Here is a 5,799-nt window from a genome sequence, read left to right on the forward strand (position 1 = left end):
CGGGGCACGGAGCATGCGCGGTGGCGCCCGCCGATGCTCCGCCCCGCACACCTGCGCGGCGCTGATTGGCAGCGGCCCTCGCGTGGCTGGCGGGAAGGCGCGCCGCTGAGGCACCGGTCACGTGATAAGGGAGGCGTGGCCGCGCCACCCACGGGCGCGCCGGGGTCACGGTCCAGTACCGGGGTTCGATACCCGTGCCCGGCACCACCGCCGGGCTGCCGTCGGGCAGCCAATCCGAGGGCTTTCACCGTGGAAAAGGCGATATCCTGCATCCCTCCCTAGCCTCGTGCTCACTTTTCACAGAATCACAAAACTGCTGTCCAACCTGAGCCTCCCCGGGTGCAGCTTCCTGTCACTTGTTGCCAGGGGGAAGATGCCGACCCCACGCTGCCCACGCCTTCGTTTCAGGCAGTTCTGTAGAGGGGTAGTGTGAAAAGTGTCTATTACCTGGCTCTACACAGATATTTACTATATGTATTATGTTGTATTGATTAGTGCTGTATTAACATTTTAGTGGTATGGTAAATGTAGTTTTGTCGTTAAAATGTAGCTTTTGTGGTTAAAACAGAAACTATGTATGTGGAATATTTTTTTTAAAGAGAGGAATGAGGTACTCTCACCGAGATAGCAGCCACAGGACACCTAAATCTTTCAGAGAAAAAGTTTATTGCTCCCTTATCAGAAGAAATGAACTTCTTCCTGCCTCAATCAGCCCTGAAGACGCCTCAGGACTAAGAGGAAGAAGTTGACGATGACCAGACAGAATCCTGTGTTTGAATGGAATTTCTGCATCATGTATGAGGTGTATGAATATGCAAAAGGCTATTGCTTTTAAGAGTTAATCCTCTGTTAACGTGGGTCCTTTTTTGGGGTTTATTTTGCCCAGAAAAAGGTACCCGGATGTCCATAACTCTTTGTTCTTATTGTCTTGTATTGTCCTAATCCTAATTGTCCAAATTTTTATTACTCTAATTTCATTACTATTTTTATAACCATTTTATTACTATTAAACTTTTAAAATTTTAAAACCAAGTGATTGGCGTTTTTCACAGGAAGGGTCACCCAGGAGCCTCCTTTTCTCCAGACTAAACTCCCCCAGCTTCCTCAGCAGCTCCACACAGGATGCGTGCTCCTGAGCTTTCCCCAGCTCTGCTGGCCTTGTCTGGACATGCTCCAGCCCCTCCACGTCCTTCCTGATGTGATAAATGAATATGATTCATGCTAAAAATTGTAACTATATCAATATTTCAGAAAATATTTGTTAAAAAGTTATAGAGGAAAAGGATATGCAATTAGTGTCACAAAACAAATGTTTTCAGATGTTCATGAGAAAATAGAATACAGAGTATTGAGATAAGCAATATCCCAAAATGGATCCCAGCCTCGGGATAATTAAGGGATCAGCCTTGAAATGGAAAAAATTGGGATGATTCCAGGTATCTATGAAATAGTAAGGCTTATTTTTGGAATGTAACGCTGGCTTCTATAACACAAGACTTGGGGTGCATTTGCAGCCTGTGGGGTTGTTCAAAGGACAGTGATGATGATGAGAAGCCTTCATCAGAATTGACCACCAAAGAGCAAAGACCTCTTAGAAACAAGTGGAGCATGTGGAGCATGCAGTATAGGGACGTAGATTTGAAGAATCAAAAATAGGAGGAGATTTACAGGAAAATATTGATGAATATGTATTAGCATACAGTATGTAAGTTGTGTTTGGATTCCTTTGTTTTTTTGGTAGAAGAGGCAGGGTGATAAACCCCGGACAGGTCTGTACCATTGTCTGTTTTGCTTATGCCTTATCAGAACCTTAATCAGACTTAAATGAAGCCATTTATTATATTGAACAATAGTTTTTGAGAAATAAAAGAATTAAAAGACACTTAAAAGTATATCAAGGGAATCGCAGAAGTTAATAAATAACCTAAAATACACTATTAGGAAGAACTTTGATCAGATATTTAGATAAGTTAATAAATAACCTAAAATACACTGTTAGGGAGCCCTGACTTTGATCAGATATCTAGATAAGTTAACCAAAAAACACACACAGAAGAAACTTTGGAATTAGAATATTTGAAGAGGAAACATTGGAATTAGAATATTTGAAGAGAAAAGCAGAAATGGAAGCCAATAAGTTAAAGTGACCTGCCAAGCCGTTAGAATCAAGCCAAATACAACAATAACTTCTGCCAAGCCATGGAAAGACATACCAAGAATAACAGGAAACTGCCCAAATTAGGAAAAGCTTAAAATTTAACTAAGGAAGACCAAGAATTCCTGGAAGACTCCGACTGTACTCCTGCCTACCTATGAATATGCATGTAATAATGATGTAATCCTTTTTCAAAATTGTATAAAAACCTGCTTTTGCTGTACATAATTTGGAAATCCATTTAGCGATTTCTCCAACGCGTTGCCAATAAATACCTCCTGCCTATAGACCTCAAATCCAGTCTCTGGGCAGCTTATTCTCGCCTTTTGGGGCAAAATTTGGCATCATTTTGGCGACCGCGGCAGGACAGAAAAGGGTCCGTCTGAGCCTTGACTCGGGGGACCGGGACCTCTTCAGGGCCCCTGATGGAATTCTGTCAGAAGAGACCCCCATCCTCCAGCCAACGCGCATCGGTGGACAAGAACTTTCTGCATCTCCTGCTCCAAATTAAGAGGTATTTATCTTTGCTTATAGGTTTTATGGTAAAGCGCTTTATTGGGAAACGAGGGTCAGACGTGACCGCTCGAAGGGATTCCAGGGGACGCCCTGGTAAAAAAAATCCCAGCTGGGTTAGAGTCCCGGTAATAGAAACGCAGGTTAGAGTCCTGCTGGAAGGAATATTGGAAACGCAGGTTAGAGTCCTGCTGGAAGGAATATTTGTTTTTCATTTATCTTGATATTTTTGGGTTCTTCTTATTGTGTGGGAAACTGTTTTAATATTGTGTTTAATGTTATATTTACTGTGAATTAAGGGTCAAGAACTAAGATTGCTCTCTGAGACCGGGAGAGAGGTCGGTCAGTTTGTGGTGTTCTATGTGTCTGTTGCAAATCTTACAGGAGACATTTTGTCACTCTATGTAATCTTGTAGATAAAGGTGTATGGGTATGGATGAGAGTGAATGAGACGCAGCATCGCTGCGAAGCGAGAGGGAGTCCCACTCCGCATTTCCTGTTCTTCGCGAGAAGCCAGGTCGGAAACGGACAAAGCGATTGGAAATTGTGTGTGTGAAGTGTTGAAATAAATTGGCATAGTACTTGCGGGAAAGGGACTGATCCGGTTAAACAGTAAACACAGCCACAGGGAATAGTAATGGGAGGTCAACAGAGTAAGGACGTAAATATGAAAACCCCCTTAGGATGTATCCTAAAGCACTGGAAGGACTTGGGAGGGATTCCGGGGGGAAACATAAGTAAAAAGACACTCCTTAAATATTGCACACAGTGGTGGCCATTGTATAAGTTAGATGACGATGAGAAATGGCCGCCGGAGGGAACAACTAATTATAACACTATCTTACAACTGATGCTTTTCCTTCGTCGACTTAATAAATGGGACGAAGTGATGTATGCTGATATGTTCTTTACCTTAAGAAATAAACCGGAGTGGCAAAAAGAGTGCGGGGTAAACGTAGCACCTCAGGACCCCCTAGTACTAGCCCTGGAAAAAGATAAGAAAGGTTCAAAGCCTAAAGAACGTTGCTGTGATGCATGTAGCATTGGGCAACAATGTCTTAAGTTAACAAGAAGGGACAGTGGAAAGGAGAGCGAAATAAGCCTGTGGGAATACCATCCATTCGCCCCAGGACGGGAAGGGCCTCTTCCCAGGCCAAAAGAGGAACAAGGGGATCCTAGCCCATTAAAGGAACTGGAACGATGGTGGAAATCTAAGTTTGGGCACAGCCCTCAGAAGCTAGACAACAGTTGGGAGGGGGGTGGCCCATTAAAATCGGGGACTAACAAGAGGGAAAGCAGCCCACAGGGACTGGATAGTCCACAGGGGTCGGGGAGCTACAGGGATGTTGGCAGCCCACCCAGACTAGAAGTTGAGAGGGAAGAGGGCAGTCCACATGGAGAAGAGAGCCGAGGGGAGACACGCAGCTTGCCCGAACTAAGTCCATGTGGGGATAGTGGCACACCTAGGAATGGAAGTTTAAGGAAATCAGGTACCTGTAGAATGGAAACCAGCACACCGAGGACTGGAGACAAAGGTGACTCACTGGGGGGCGACGTCTCTAAGTTGAAATATAGTGAAAAGAATGACAATGAGACATGCGAAAGGGAGGCAGAGAACAACTCACAGAAGCTGAATATAGTAATTCGTATAGAGGATAAGAGAGATGGAAGGGGAACAGAAGATGAGGAGGACGGTAGCCCGGAACAGGATAGGTGCCGGCAGATGCGGGAAGAAAGGCGACAGATGCAGAGTGAGAGGCGGTTGGACTGTGTGAACCATGCTAGGGGAGTAGTAGGAAAAGAGTTAACAGAAATAGAAGGTGAAGATGAAGAACAGGGAAAGGGAAAGAGAAAAGAGAAGAGAAAGAGTAGGGAAGACATTGAGGCACAGGAAGAAGATCCCGGGGGGGGAATTAGTCACTCGTATTATACCAGATCTGTGGCACGGAGGGAAGCAAAGCAAAGAGAGGAAGGGAACCATACGATAGCTCCTCTCCGACAACTTATGCCAATGGTAGGGGAAAGGACTAGAATAAAGGTGCCGTTCTCAACAAGTGATCTGAACAATTGGAGGGATGAGGCAAGGAACTTCAGGAGGAATCCAGAGGGAGTAGCGAAGAGGTTTGAATTAATGGCAAAGAATTTGGATATTGATTGGGAAGATATAGAGGTGATGCTGTCAGAGTTGACAGATACAGAAAGGGAACTCGTATTGGAAACAGGAAAACGACATGCTCAGGTGTTATCAGGGAGACTAGAAGATAATTTCCCCAGCAGTAAACCAGAATGGGACCCGGGCAATGAAGAGCATTATCGGAGGCTGGTGCAGTATAGAAAACTGATAGCGATGGGCTTGCGTAATGCGATCCCTAAGGCTATCAATTGGTCGATGCTATATGACATCAGGCAGGGAAAAGATGAGACCCCATCAGAGTTTTTGGATAGACTTAGGGCAGCCATGAGACAATACACACCCCTGGACCCAGCAACGGAAGAAGGGAAACAACACCTGTTAGGATTAATGATGGGACAGAGTAACCCAGACATTAGGAAGAGATTACAAAAGCTTGAGCATCCAGCAAACAAAAACCTGGAGGCGTTGCTGAATGAGGCGTGGAAAGTGTATAATAATAGAGAAATAGAGGAAAAGAAAAAGGAAGATAAGAGGCTAGGTCGAATAGTGGCTGCAGCAATAACAGCTCAAAATACAAACCATTTGGGACCTAATACCAGGGGTAGGGGAAGGGGCTACCCAGTGAGAGGGGGAGGGAGGTTCCAACCCCACCCAGCTAGAATAGGGCCAAACCAGTGTGCCTATTGCTTCCAAACGGGACACTGGAAACGTGAGTGCCCTCAACCAAGAGAAAGATCAATGGACACTACTACTATCGCACATCAGGGCAGTGAATGAGGGGGACCGGTGGGCCGTACCCTAGCAGACCCACTGGTTAAAATGGAGCTAGGGGAAGGTAAAAAGGAATTGGATTTTTTGATTGATACAGGAGCAACATTTTCGGTTTTAAATCAAGAATTGGTACCTAAGAGTGATGAATTTGTACAAGTTGTGGGAGCAACAGGCCAACCAGAAAAAGCTTACTTTTTGAGACCTATCAAATACAAAATTGGGAAAC

The sequence above is a fragment of the Molothrus aeneus genome, chromosome 2 (genome assembly GCF_037042795.1).
Source record: "Molothrus aeneus isolate 106 chromosome 2, BPBGC_Maene_1.0, whole genome shotgun sequence".
Taxonomy (NCBI): Eukaryota; Metazoa; Chordata; class Aves; order Passeriformes; family Icteridae; genus Molothrus; species Molothrus aeneus.